Here is a 15,072-nt window from a genome sequence, read left to right as displayed (position 1 = left end):
CTGCCCCGTAGAGCCCCAGGAGAACTCAGAGGCAAGCTGTGGGTTTGGGAGCAGGGCCTCAACTGTGCTCCCATCAAACCAGTGCTGGCTTCAGTGTTCTTCAAGATGTTGTTGGAGGAAAGGCTGACGAGTCCTCAGGGGATCTCAGAGTGGCCCCCAGACCAGTAGCATCAGCATCACTTGGGAGCTTGTTAGAAATGCAAATTCTTGACCCTCTCCCCAGACCTCTGGAATGTGAAACTCAGGGAATGTTGCCCAGCGAGCTGTGTTTTTAAAGACCCTCTAGGTGATTCTGATGAACACTAAAACTCTGCAAACCACAGTTTTAAAGATGAAAAGGGCTCCATCCATAAATTGATTTATGTTCCTAGAGAAGATGGAGATTTAGAACTTTTCCAATGACAAATATCTAGAATTCAGGTCTCCAAACCCTAGCTTTTCACAGGAAGGATTCAGACATTTTCCCCTATAGGTTTGTGTATTAGTTATTGTAAATGCTAAGCTGCTGTAACAAAAAGACCCCAGAAGGCAATAGCTTAAATAAAATAGAAATGTATCTCCATGCAGTTCTGCTCTATGAAATCATTCTGGGACCCAGGTTCTTTCCTTCTTGGGGGCTCTGCCATCTCCTTGGGTGGTGTCCCATCTGGGTAGTCCAACTAAGTTGCTGTCTTACCCAAATTCTGGCTGTAGGATGTGGTGGATAGAGACAAAGTCAAGAACTAGAAGCTCATCTTAATTTGCAAGTGACCCAGTATTTGAACACATCATATCCTCAAATACTCTATTGTTCCAGACTTAGTCATATGACCACATGCAACTGCAAAGGGCTCTGAGAAACATAGTCTTCAGCTTAGCGACTTTGTTCCCAGGAAAAAAGGAAACAGAGGACAACCAGCAGACAGTCACAGCATATGCCACAGTAGCAGACTTCCTAACACCAGAGGTCTTACTGCTGTTATCTTTTTGTTTTGCTTTGTATCATATTTACTTACATCCTGACTGGTTCTAGGAAGGCACGGAGGCACCTTCAGTATGTGAGTTAGAAAATCTGATTCAGATGGCTTGTTAAGGCACACATATTATTTTGAAGGTGGGAAGCAGAATCAACTAATATCTTTCAATGAAATCCATGCTTAGGTGTAAGAGACCAGATACCTGTCATCCAGTCAAAAGGGAAGTTACTGTGAGAATGGGATTCAGATCAGAACAGTTCTAAAGGGATTAAAGGTGCACAACAGCATCAAGAAGTCTAGATAGAGGAGAAAGAGAGGGAGCAAAGAGAATAAACTCAAAGAAGTATCTGCCTTCAAACCTGTTCCCACTGAAGTTTGGCAGACTTGGCAGGCTCACGGGATGGGAATGTCCGTTCCTCATCTGTGAGTTCTGAATACACCCAGCTAAGGCGCTTGTCCAGCAGGTTAATGCCAAGGTTTGGCTTAGCAGAGGCTGAAACTGGGTGAGCAAGGTATCTAATCCATGGCGATACCGGGAGGAGGCAGGGCTGAAGTGCTGCCAGACTCCAAAGGTCCCAGGACAAAAGTGGAGTAAACTGCAGATCTGAAAGGGAAATATTCATCTTAAAAACAAAAAAAGAAGAAAGAGGGAGCAAAAATCCAGTAAAAGGCCAGGTGAAAAGAGAGCAGAATAAAACAAGGTGGAAAGCAAAGTGAGATGGGTGGTTCCTGATGGTCAGATTTTCCAGTTGCCGGGTGAGTTCTGTGGGTGTGATTTGGAATCCGGAAAAGAATGAGGGTTGGTGGGAAAGGAAAGCACGGAAACAAGGCTTTTCTGAACAGTGTTATTCTCAGAGCTGAAGGCAGAGAACCAAATCCCCATTACTTCTCAAGTAATATGTCACCTCCACACAGTCTCTGGGCATGGATTTCAAATAACAATTTAAAATAAATCACAATTAGAAAGCTAATTAACTGAGGCAACACATGATAAAAGATACAGGCCTTGAATCGTGCCCCCAGAGCCAGCTGACTTGTGCTTCTGCATTTTTTTTCTCCTAGGAAGAGGGCCTCTAGCTTATATCTAAATATATCTCAGTAAACCTAACCGTAAATAGGCTTGAGCACAAGTAAGCCACTCCACATAAAGCAAAGAACCTCACCAGTGTCAGCAAGCGGCAACGCCCTTTTAAATTTAAAGCTTCTATAAAGTCTAAAAGGAAATACCAATCAGCAACCCTTTATCCTTTTAACGAAGGCCAGCAGCTCTCATATTTTTATTTCTCTTTGCTCTCCACCACACAGATCTGGCCTCTGAGTATGTTGTTTTCTCTCTGCACGCCGCAGAATCAGCAGATTATACTTCCAACACGATTACTCTATTCTTTCATCATTTCCTTTGATAGACAAGAAATCTTCGGCACTATTTAATTAAGCTCACGTTGAGTTTCATATATGAAAAAACAATAGAGTTTTCTGGATATTTTAAAGATCCCGGCGTGCTGTGGGTGTCCCATGACTACCCACAGCTTTGCCCCAGGGCAAAGCAGCAGAAGCCTGTCTTTTGTAACCTCTCTTCCGCTTCTCTGTCCTGTGCCTTCTCCTCCACCTCCCGCCCAGGGTCACGATGCTTTCTCAGGATGACAGAATAATCTAGAGCTTAGATTCTGGGGCCACACTGCCTGAGGTCACGTTACAATTCTGCCATTAATAAATTGGTTGGGCGAGTTACTTAAGCTCTCTGAACTCGTTTCCTCCTCTACAAAATGATGACAAATCTAATAAATTTGTTGTGAGGATTAAGTGACAATATTGAGAAGCCCTTTAGAACAGTTCCTGACACACAGGAAGTACTCAGTACGTTAGATGCTTTTCCATCTCTGATTGCTCAGTGACTACACCATGGTGCACCCCGCGCCTGAGTCATGACAGTGTTCCAAGCCCTCAGATTACCCTGCCTGTCTTAGGTCTCAACTTCCTTTAAGTTCTTCCCTCAACCACTCGACGGGAGAGCAGGTTGAGCACAGGTCAGAGCAGAGCTTCTCAAATTTGTCCATACAAATTACATGCGGACCTTGTTATAAGGCCAGTTTGGATTCAGTAGGTCTAGAGGAGAGCCTGAGGCTCTGCTCATGCTGCTGGTCTGTGGACCATACTTTGAAGAACAAGAGGTCGGTGTCTTCTAAATCTAGAGTCTAATCCTCTCAAGAGCTCTGGGACCTAGGGTAGGTTTCTCGACTTCTGCCAGTCTGTTTAAGCTCAAAGGTATGTCAGTGGATCAATGTGATGATTAAATGAACATACAATGTTGTAAATGAATATAAAATGATGTAGAATGTTGAGCAAAGTACTTGGCATGCAGCAGTATATTCCCAATGATTGGTGCCTATTAAGTTGTTAGGAGCAGGGTTATTAGACAATAATTCCTAGGGGAACTTACATTTTAAAAGAGGTTAACATATCTGCTGAGTTTAACTGCTTTAATTCCAACTTGTAAAATCAAATGGAAACTATAAAGTAACCCTGACCACTGGTGTTACTGAAACCAACTTCAAGGGCAAAACTATGCAAAACAAGCTCCCTAATGCCCAAACAAAATTTCAGCTCTAAGAGCATAGACTCTATAACTCTCAAATCTCTTATCAGCCAGCCACACAGAATTCTTCTACTTCAAAACTTTACCAGTGACTTCTGGGCAAAATGTAGTATTTTTTTTCCTTCCCACCTGAAAGATACAAAGAAACAAACAAAAAGACAAAATATACAAAATTTTCAAGACAGTAGAATTAGATAGAGAGAGAAAAAGAGAAATAAATGAGGTGAGACTGACGATTGCTCCAGCTTACTGATCGCCGTGAGAGGACGTCCCTGCCATGGTCCAGGGCATGAGAACCCAAGTGGAGCCCGGGAGCCCCCCTCTTTCAGTTGAGACGGAGCTAGGATTCAGGGAGAACTGGTGGCCAGAGTTTTCAGAACAGAGGACTGGAGAGGAGAGACCTGCATAGAAAAAGATCCCTGCGCGGCTAGAAAATACAAATTAATCTGCATTGACAGAAATTAGATCCAGGAATAGTGGGAAAGAAGGAATTACCAAGGAGCGCTAGGAATCTTCGGGGCATGATAGATCTGTTCATTGTCTTGATTCTGGTGTATACATACGTCAAAGCTTTTCAGTATGCACACTTTATATGCAGTTTATTGTATGCCAATTATCCCTCAATAAAACTATCAAACAAAAAACTTCCCCTGCACCGCATTTCTGATTGTTTGCCTTGTAGTTCCAGGACACTGCAGAGACCATGCAGCAGGGGATGGCCACCGCGCTTGGACACGATTCATTCCATCCTCTTGATTCTCTGAACTCTCTTCCTGAATCATGTAAGTCCCTGATGCTGTCCCTTAAAGCAACTTCAGAATTACAATTTCACTTCATATTTTTGCATTTAACAACAGGAAGGATGTCTAGTATTTTTAAAGTAACAATCACTAAGGCACCTCAGAAAATACCCCCTGAGAATGGGCTTGGTTCTCATAAATACAACAATAACATTTTTTCTGGCACCCTAGCAAGGTCAGTCTGTCTAAAAGGTCTGAAACAAAGTTTGTATTGACACACAATCTAGTGGGGCCCTGGAATTTCTGTTGGACTCTTGGGTCCTTGTTATATGACCTTGCTTTACCCCCAACCCCAACAGCCTTAAAGATATTTCCCATTATCTTGTTTCATGAACTCTGCAGAAAGATATACAAGATAATTCACTCCTAAAGTTTAAACATTGGATAAAGTTTATCACTAGACAGAAAAGTAAACATCTTGTTATGTGATACTGAGACTCAGGGAACTAAATAAGTTTTTTGCCTCTCCACACGATGAGCATATGACCCAATTACATTTGCTGTTACACTTCACTGCTTTTACCTTGATCCAAGCAACCATCACCATTCACCTGATTACTGCAGCAGCTCCTTAACTCGTCTCCCTGGGTCCACCTTTGCCCTCTTTCAGTCTATTTGCAACACGGCTTACAAAGCCACCCTTTAAAAACATAAGCCAGATTGTGTCACTCCTCTACTCAAAGCCTCTCCTCAGCTCCCATTTCACTTAGAGTAAAATCCAACTGCTTCAGTATGTTCAAAGCCCTTTTGACCCGGCCATTGAAACCTCTGACCTCTCGTCCTGCCATTTTCATCAGTCTCATTCTTCTCAGTCTCCCTGGCCTGTGCTCTATTCCTGGGACTTGCCAGGGATGTTGCTGCCACCGGGCCTTTGCACCTGCTGTTCCTCTTGCCTATGAAGTTCTTTCCACGCAGCACCGTTGACTCCTTCCCCTTCTTCAAGTCTTTGCTCAAATGGCACAGTCTCAGCAAGGCCCATTCTGGCCATCCTATTTCAAATTGCAACCTGTGCCCCATTTAGTTTATTTATTTGTTGTTTATTGTCTGTCCATAAGGGCAGGGATTTTGCTGTGCTTTGTTCTCTGATTATCCTAAGCTACTAGAAAAGAGCCTGGCACATAGTAGGCACTTGATAAATATCTGTTAAATGAGTGATTGATTATCTATTCCTTGATCTAGACATGAATACTTGAATGACCTTGGCCTGCCTATATGTAAATAGGCCAAAGTGACCTTCCATTAGGAGGAAAGAACCTGAATTCCAATTTCAGGCAGGGTAGGGTGAGTACAGGTCACCTCTGGTTGCATTTCCAGCAAGTCAGGCAGTCAAGCTCTTAGCTTTTTAACCATTCTCCTTGAATTGTTTTTACAGTTTTATTATCGTGGCTACATTGCTTGTTCTGAGAGGCCCATCTGTCTCACAGCTCGTCCTCACTCCATCTGTCTTCTCATCGCAGGCTCTCCCCCACTTTCCCTCTCTTTGCCCTTATGATTTGAATAAGAGCAAAATGTCTTTGGCACTATCCAGGGAGAATTAAAAGCTGAAGGCTCTCTCTGTTGATACAACAGAGGGAAGCCAAGTAAATCAATTAGAGGAAAGGGGTGGAAGGGAGTGTGGGGTGAGAAGTTAGTTTGCTTGTTTACTTATTTATGTGTGTGTTTGTTTAAATTTCTTTCTAAAAAAAGAATTAAAGCTGAGCCAAGGGTAGGATTTGTTTTCCCTTTCTTTTTTTAGTCTAAGGCAGGGAACTAATAATTTTTAAACATTTTATTATTATTATTTTTAAATTTGGGTTTTTTTGGGGGGAGGGGTAGTTAGGTTTATTTATTTAATTATAATAGAGGTACTGGGGTTTGAAACCAGGACCTCACACATGCTAAGCACACAGTCTACCAGTAAGCCATCCCCACTCCCTAATGATTTTTAAACATCTACCAGTTGTGAAAGGTACTTTGTGTACACACACGTAAATTAAAATATGTATCTTACATATACAAATTTCAAATCAGTTCAGAATTTTTTAAATCATGAAAAATCTCAAATATGCAGAAAATTAGAAAAATGAACACTTACATACTCACTATTCCTAATTACAATTTTTAATGATCGGTCATAATTGTTTTAGCTAGATAAACTTTTACTGAGCTACTAAAAAATTATAGACATCAGGACACATCACCCGCAAGTATTTTAGCACCCATTTCTAAAGAAATTTCCTACATAACCCAAGACCATTAGTGAATTGAAAAATATACTTCCTGATATTCATAAATTTCCACAATTGACCATTGATTATTATTTTTTTGATATTCAAATTATCCTAAGTTTGGGCTGTGGAAGCTCCTCAGATCTAGTTCCTTTTGACACTACTCCCTTAATCTTTAAACATTTCTTAGCTTTCAGGCTCACCTTGCACAATCACTGCTGCAGACCAGAAATCACCTTTTTTTCCTTTAAAAACTCTGATTCCTTTTAGTAGCAAATAGTATTTAGCAACCTAAGTGTCCATCAAGAGATGAATGGATAAAGAAGATGTGGTATGAACAAAATGGACTATTACTCAGCTATAAAAAGAATGAAATTTTGCCCTTTGCAATAACATGGATGGACATGGAGATTATTATGCTTAGTGAAATAAGTCAGACAGAGAAAGGCAAATGCTGTATGTTATCACTTATGGGTAGAACCTAAAAGATAAAACAAACCAGTAAATATAACAAAAAAGAAACAGACTCACAGATATAGAAAACAAACTAGTGGTTATCAGTGGGGAGAGAATGGGGGAGGGGCAAGGAGTAGGAGATGAAGGAGATAAAACTACCATGTATAAAATAAAAACAGCTACAGTGATATGTTGTACAGCATAGAGAACATAGTCAGTATTCTATAAAAAACTATAAATGGAGTGCAAGCTATAAAATTTGTAAATCAGTATCTTGTACACCTGAATGTAATATAATATTGTAAATCAACCACACCTCAATAAAGAAAAGAATAGATTATTTCAGTAGTTGATTGTCTCCCAGAGGTTTTGATTATATCCCACCCCACCCCCCAGGCTTTCCCCTTTCCCTGTAACTATGGTTACAAAGTGTGGACCAGCCCAGATCAGCAGCATGAGCACCCCTGGGAACTGGTCAGAAATGCAAATCATCAGGCCCCACCTTGGACTTAATAAGAAACTCCGGTGTGAGGCCCAGTGATCTGTGTTCCACAAGCCCTCCAGAGCTTCTGGTCACGCTGCGGCTTGATTACCAGTGTTCTACACCTTAAGAGTTCTGCTCTGGAAAGTAAAATTCCCAAAGTCTTCCAAGGAGACAAAGGGTTTTCGTATTTTTGGGCCCCCACACATGCATATAAACTTATCCATAAATGATACAGATAATTTTTTCTATGAGTTTATTTTAAATGAACATACGTGACACCATTCCTTACATCTCGTTCCCCCTCTTACTTTTCTCACTCAGCATTACATTCGATATACATGAATGTAGGTACCTCTTGTGAGAATGAGATTGGAAACGGAGGATATGGAATGAAGAATAGAAAAATAAAAGAGGAACTGACATGGATCACCAATGATCATATGCCACAAATCAAAGAATATGATCACTCTGAAGTTCTTAGACATTTCAGCTTTTAAAACCCAGCTGCACAGAGGTTTCCTCTCACTGTCAAGCTCAAGCTCACTCTTAACGAAGAAACACTTTCATAATTTAAAGTATGCAGTGATCAGGTTAGTAGTACACGATGGGGCACTATGGTGGGATCTTACTACACCTATTTTACCCTTTTAAAGCGCCTATATTGTTGTAATAAGATGGTTATTACTGATCATGCTATCTCAGCTTAGACATATTTATGTCGCCTTGCTCTGTATTCTGCTTTTCCCATACTCAATAGCCCTTGGCACTCAAAATGACATGATTGGAGAGGGAGGGAGATACTCTGAAAGTCTCAAGTCTTATTAGGCATAAAGTCCACCCCCAATAAAAATCAGCAGTCACAACATTTCTCTCCTCATTACTCTTCTTTCTCTACATTTGGGGGGAGGTTATTTAAATCATTTGCATGGTGTCAATCATCACCTCTGTGTTGATGATCCACAAACTCAAATCTCCTGTCCACACCGTATTAGACCTGAGACCCACATATCTGACAGGTTGACAGACATCTTTGAGACCCAGGGATCCATCAGACTCACCTGCCTTCCATCTCCTCTTCCTGTGTTTTCATTATTTTTATACTGTTACTCTCCACCTCGACAGCAAGGCTAGAAACTTCTAACTCCTCTTGGTTCTCCAATTGGTGATGAAGTTATATCCATCCTCCTTTTAAAATGTCATGTGAATATAATCCCTTTTCATGCCTACAGTCTCTTTCAAGATTTAGGGCTTTATTATCTCTTACCTAGACAATTGCTATAGCTTAACTTTTTTCCTTGACTTCAATTTCTTCCTACCTCATTTCTCTTCCAGAAAATGTCTAACTATGATAACTGACATTCATCGAGTATTTACCATTTACAAATCACTGTTCCATGCACTTTCCATATGTTATCTCATTTAATCCTACAATGCATGTATTAATATATCATTTCACTCCCTAGCTCCAAAACCTTCAATAGCTCCCTGTTAGTTTCCCCATAAAACCCAAGGCTTTCCCAGTGCTCTCAACAGAGTTCTCCAGATAAAAACTCATACCATTCCTTCCCATATTCTCATATTCCCTATGTCCCAACCAAACTGGATTACTGATCATTTCCCTAATACATCATGTATCAATGGCTTTGTTTTTACCAATGCTACCACTCAGTCTTCCTAATCTTTCCAACCACCTTTTTTTTTTATTGAGTTATAGTCAGTTTACAATGTTGTGTCAACTTCTGGTGTACAGCACAATTCTTTAGTCATACATGAATATACATATATTCAATTTCATATTATTTTTCACCATGAGCTACTACAAGATATTAAATATATTTCCCTGTGCTATACAGTATAAACTTGTTTATCTATTTTATATATACCAGTCAGTATCTGCCAATCTCGAACTCCCGGTTTATCCCTTCCCACTCCCATCCCTTCTGGCAACCACAGGTCTGTATTCTATGTCTGCAAGTCTGTTTCTGTTTTATACATAAGTTCATTTGTCTTTTTTTTTTTTTAGATTCCACATATGAGTGATAACATATGGTATTTTTCTTTCTCTTTCTGGCTTACTTCACTTAGAATGACATTCTCCAGGGACATCCATGTTGCTGCAAATGGCATTATGTTATATCACTTTTTATGGCTGAGTAGTATTCCATTGTATAAATATACCACATCTTCTTTATCCATCCAGTCATCTGCTGATGGACATTTAGGCTGTTTCCATGTCTTGGCTATTGTAAATAGTGCTGCTATGAACATTGGGGTGTAGATGTCTTTTTGAATTAGGGTTCCTTCTGGATATATGCCCAGGAGTGGGATTGCTGGGTCATATGGTAAGTCTATTTTTAGTCTTTTGAGGAATCTCCATACTGTTTTCCACAATGGCTACACCAAACTGCATTGCCACCAACAGTGTAGGAATGTTCCCTTTTCTCCATACTCTCTCCAGCATTTATCATTTGCGGACTTTTGAATGATGGTCATTCTGACTGGTGTGAGGTGATAACTCATTGCAGTTTTGATTTGCATTTCTCTGATAATTAGTGATATTGAGCATTTTTTCATGTGCCTATTGGTCATTCGTATGTCTTCATTGGAGAATTGCTTGTTTAGGTCTTCTGCCCATTTTTGGATTGGGTTGTTTGTTTTTTTCTTATTAAGTTGTATGAGCTGTTTATATATTCTGGAAATCAAGCCCTTGTCAGTTTCATCTTTTGCAAATATTTTCTCCCATTCCGTAGGTTGTCATTTTGTTTTGCTTATGGTTCCTTTGCTGGGCAAAAGCTTGTAAGTTTAATTAGGTCTCATTTGTTTATTTTTGCTTTTATTTCTATTGCTTAGGTAGACTGCCTTAGGAGAACATTGCTGAGATGTATGTGAGATAATGTTTTCCCTATGTTTTCTTCCAGGAGTTTTATTATACCACCACCTTTTAAACTCCAGCTTAAATAGTATTTCCTCCACCAGACTTTTTCTATCTCTTAAAATAACTCTCTCACTATTGTTCTTTTTTTCATTTGTTATTCATTCAATGAACATTTATTTCCTTCATTAGTCTTTCAACAAAAGTTCTACTGCTAGGCACACCGGCTTCCATATCTATTCTATTTGCAAATTTGTATAGCTAGTACCTTTGTTAGAAATCTGTCTTGGAGTGGAGGTAAGATTAACATGCCTATTTCCTCTCCATGATTATAATCTCCTCGAGGATAAAGGTCATCTCTTTATTTCTGTAGCTCAATCCAGCACCCATTTGACATAGTGCTTAGAATTCATGCATGCGTGTGTTTATTCATTCAAAAATATTGCTTAAAAACTTATTATGTTCCAGGAACTGACAGTGAACAACAAATAACACAGTGACTACCCATTGGATTTTATAGTCTGGATGGTTATAAAAACCTGTTTACAAATAATTAGACTGCAATATGGCATACGCAGGAAAAATGGCAATTAGCCATGCCTTCTCAGGGCAGAGGCAGGTGGCACAGGGCATTTGAGCCAGGTCTTTAAGAATGAGTAGGAGTTCACTATAGGAGAAAGACAATCCAGAAAAAAACAAAGAGTATGTCAAGGAAGACACGAAAGAAACAGCATGATGGGATCAGGTGGAGATCAGTAAATCTGAGTTATCAGAACTCAAGCAGCCAGTGGAAGGAGATTCAGCTGACAGGTAGATGTCAGTCAGATTATGGAAGGCCTTGGATACCAGGCCAAGCAAACACAATTGTAGGAAGTTTAAGGTAATATTGAATAAATATTTGTTGGATACCTGAAGAATGTTTTCTCCACATTTGTATGGTTCTAGAATCTTAAACCATATTATGAATCAATTCCTTTCATCTACTTACATTTGTGGTTCAACACAAATTCTACAACCTCTTTCTGACTCCACAGTGTTCACATACACAATTCACATCCACTGGCAAAAGCTGTCATGAAATTAAGCTGTCATTCTAAGAGGAGAAAGGGCTCTGTGACATACTTCAAATAAGGAAAAGCAGCCTCCTCCAGACCTGGGAAATTCTGACCCAGTCCTCTGAGGAAGACTGTAGTCTTGAGAACAATGTAACTCACATCCCCTTCCTATGTGTAATGTTTTGTTGGTTTGGGTGTTTGTTAGTCTTAATGTGGGAAGAGTTAGTTTTTAAAAATTGATTGAATTATCAGTAAAATCATTCATTTTACTTAGGGGAATAAAATGCAAGAAATCTAAGTCTCAAGCAAAACTGCTCAGGTCAGCATTATTTTTCCAAATCAACTGACCCCCTCAAGCCTGCTCTATTAAGAAGAAAATCTAGGATCAAACATTTGCTGCACATCCATTCCCCTCCCCCTGCCACATAGCCAAACACAAAATGTCCAAGTACCTCAAAGACTGACTTAGACAAAGGAGAGACCTGAAGGTCCTTCAGGCTATAGGTGTCAAGCTTTGACCAGTGTGACCACTGAAACCCGGTCCTGCCCAGCCCAGGGGTTTCTCCTGCGGAGTTGCTCTTGCTTTGATGTTGCACTGGGCTCCACAGTTGTGCTCAGCTCACACTCCTGAGCTGTGGCTGCCCTGATCACTCCCCTCTTGGGCCTTGATGACCTTCAGGTTACAGGCACATCTTATGACAGAATCAGTGTCCCTTAGCCCACATGTTGGGCTTATGGGCTAGATAATCTGCCCAGATAATCTGCCCAAGGTTACACAGCTAGAGAGAACAGAGTTTGGATGCAAAATCAAGTCTTCAGATTCCTATCAATTTTCCATTAAATTCTGCTACCTCCAATTAGAGGAGGTTCTAGGTTCTAGGTTTTAAGTATTAAGAACTAGAAAACAAGTCTTGATATCTGTGAGGTATTTTGTGAGATACCTGAACCTTCAGGATCATGAAGACCTGGATCAGGTTACTAAGAACTTCTTATCATGCCCAGCTGCTCTTTTTCTGAAAGAAAGGATTCGCTGAGTCTGGAGTTGGATAGTTTCACGCTGTATCTTGTAGCTTAAAGCACATGATCTTGAGTCTGAAGGCATTTTGGACAGGCCATCCAACACTTCATGCAAAGCATTTCTGCCTCAGCGGCCTGCTGGCATCGTGCAGGGAGAGCCTTTTTAACTCGACAATTGCTCAATCAAAATATAAACATGAGGGATGAGCAAGATTCCAGACTGCATCAAATCTGGGTGAAAATTCTCAGAAATTTCTTGTAGCAATTGAGATGTATAGTATATAAATCATTAGCACTTTGTCCTTTGGCCACACAGTAGAAAATATGTGCCCAACCACATCAATAATGATATTACGACATACCTTTCAAATTATAATGCTCTGTGTAGGCTGTAACTCCTCTTTAAAACATATAATGAAATAATAAACATAGACGGATTGGGGGAGTTAAAATCAAAACACACTTTCTCTAATTGAAAAAGAAACTTTAAAATGATAAAATCAATGTATCTGCAAAGTGAGCTGTTTCTCAAAGTATCAATGTTTCATTATCTCCCCACCCCCACTTCACTTTTTTGTCAACAATCTACCCCAAATTTCCAAGGGTGACGTGGTCCCCTCTACAAAGACACAGCTCTTTCAACACACCCCGAGGAGGACCAAGCGAGGAAAAGGGTGGAACAGACCCCCGGAGCTCAGTCATGCAGTGCTGGAAACATCGCCCAACTCTAGGTTTCGGTTTGCTCGCCCGGGAATGGAGCCGGTGGTGGAGGAAGTGAATTAGAAAACATCTGAGATTCTTTCCACCTCTGAAATTTTAGACGTCTGCCTGGTAAATTGATTAAATTATCGGAATGCCAGCCTCCTCATCGACCAGGTGAGGACTGCTGTGTACGGCTGCGCTGAAGCTCTCGGACTTTTCTTACATGACTGCACATGAACCCCTGTGAACCCAGTGACGCGACTCAGATGGCTCCCCACCAAGCTGGAGCAAAGCTTTGGAGTATATAATGTTTCTCTTTAAAAAATATTTAATTTAGTGATCTTTTTTAGAAATAAAAACATAATTCCTAGTTGTGTGGTGATTATAAAGGGGGAGGGGTGAGGGAATAAATTCAACAACTCAACACCCCATGTACATCAATCTTAGAGATGTAAAAAAAAAAAAAAAAAAACTCCAGTCCAGGCAACAAAGACTTAAAAGCTAATGGCTATGGTACACAAATGACTAATAGTATCCGACCCTATAACTCAGTCAGGTAGATTCCCTTCTGAGTGATTACAACCAGGCACCTGGCATTACCATTTTTATAATCGAATGCCTGGGTGGACACCAAAAATGCCTACATCCCCCACCCCCACGCCCATTTTTTACAGTAGCAAGTTTCTTTCCTCTCCTGCCAGCGACAAAACAAAGCCTCCTTTCTGGCTCACACGTACCACACACTGGTCACAGACAGCTGTTTACGAAAACGCAGATTTTTGCTGCATAGGAGAGTATTTTAGCTGCTCCCAGGGTTTATAGACAAGCGAGTACCTCTAAACTCTGATTTTAAATTTGGGTTACATAAGATTTATTTGTCCTTCATAACTCCTCCATAAAACAATACTAAATATATACCTAGCCTGAAAGAAAGTTACAGATCTTGCTTTATGAAATCTTTAATTCCTAAATAACACTGTGTCTAACAAGGGTCATGGCACAGATAGAAAAAAGTGTATGCCCACGCATTGCTTAATCTTCCAACAGAGATCACCAAAATCAGGTTTGTTTGGAGGGATACAGATGCCTCAAGTCTGCAATGCATGTCTGTAATGAAAATGAAACAGGCAGTTGTGGGAGGAAACCCTTTGCCTTACTGGAGAGAGGAGCAATCCAGGGGGCTCTTGTACAAGGGAAGTCTGCGGCTGTAGCTGCATTTCAATGCAGTGCTTAGTTTATTCACCAGGGGTCATCAAAGGTCTGGATTTTCTTTGTCTACTTGTTGACTCTTATATGTACACCGTACACTCAGGAACTACTGAATTCTTCAGACCTGTGCATCTGGAAATGTGGCTGGCTGTTCCCTCTCCCCACGCTGCCAGGCCCACCCTGACTACTTAGCATCGAACTGTTCCTCTTTATAGACCTCCGCCAACGCATTACAGCAAGAATGTCAGTTAGGTGCGTGATGGAAATGCTTTTTCTAACTAAAACAACCTATTAAAAAGAAGGAGAAAGAGGAAATGATATCTAATCATTTTTTGTTTGTTTTAGTAATCTCAGCTTCCATTTTTCAAAGTTGGAAAATGGAAGGCTTAGCACACAACTGTTTTCTGGATCAATGAACTGAATAGCATGGTTGGAAAGCAAGTGGGTCATGACTCCCTTTTGTCAGATTTTACTCAGTAGCTGGGTTCCTAGAGGGCCAGAGTAGGTCAACAGAAGAACAAGTTAACATTATTCCATGAGGCTTTTTCAGCCCCATTGAACAGGTAAATAATGGAAGTTTTCCATGAAGATTTTGGCCCTGGCATGAAGGGCAGGGATCCCATAGGTCTCAGTGATCCTGACAGTGTCTGGATTGAATAAATCCTTTTGAGCAGCTCAGGGGACTAATCTCAGTTTTTCTGTGGCATCCTGAAATGTC

The 15,072-nt window shown here is 40.5% G+C and overlaps 1 long non-coding RNA gene across 1 annotated transcript; it reads left to right on the top strand.

Moving 5' to 3' along the window:
* Window positions 1-1,530: 1,530 nt before the first annotated feature.
* On the top strand, window positions 1,531-13,438 carry LOC105079179 (uncharacterized). Its single transcript, XR_836234.3, has 3 exons — window positions 1,531-1,712; window positions 4,235-4,334; window positions 13,047-13,438. It is a non-coding gene; the product is annotated as an uncharacterized LOC105079179 (long non-coding RNA).
* Window positions 13,439-15,072: the final 1,634 nt, after the last annotated feature.

Source organism: Camelus bactrianus, chromosome 4, assembly GCF_048773025.1.
Source record: "Camelus bactrianus isolate YW-2024 breed Bactrian camel chromosome 4, ASM4877302v1, whole genome shotgun sequence".
NCBI lineage: Eukaryota > Metazoa > Chordata > Mammalia > Artiodactyla > Camelidae > Camelus > Camelus bactrianus.
The sequence above is the reverse complement of the archived record's forward strand: the minus strand, read 5'-3'. Positions and strand labels throughout refer to the sequence as shown.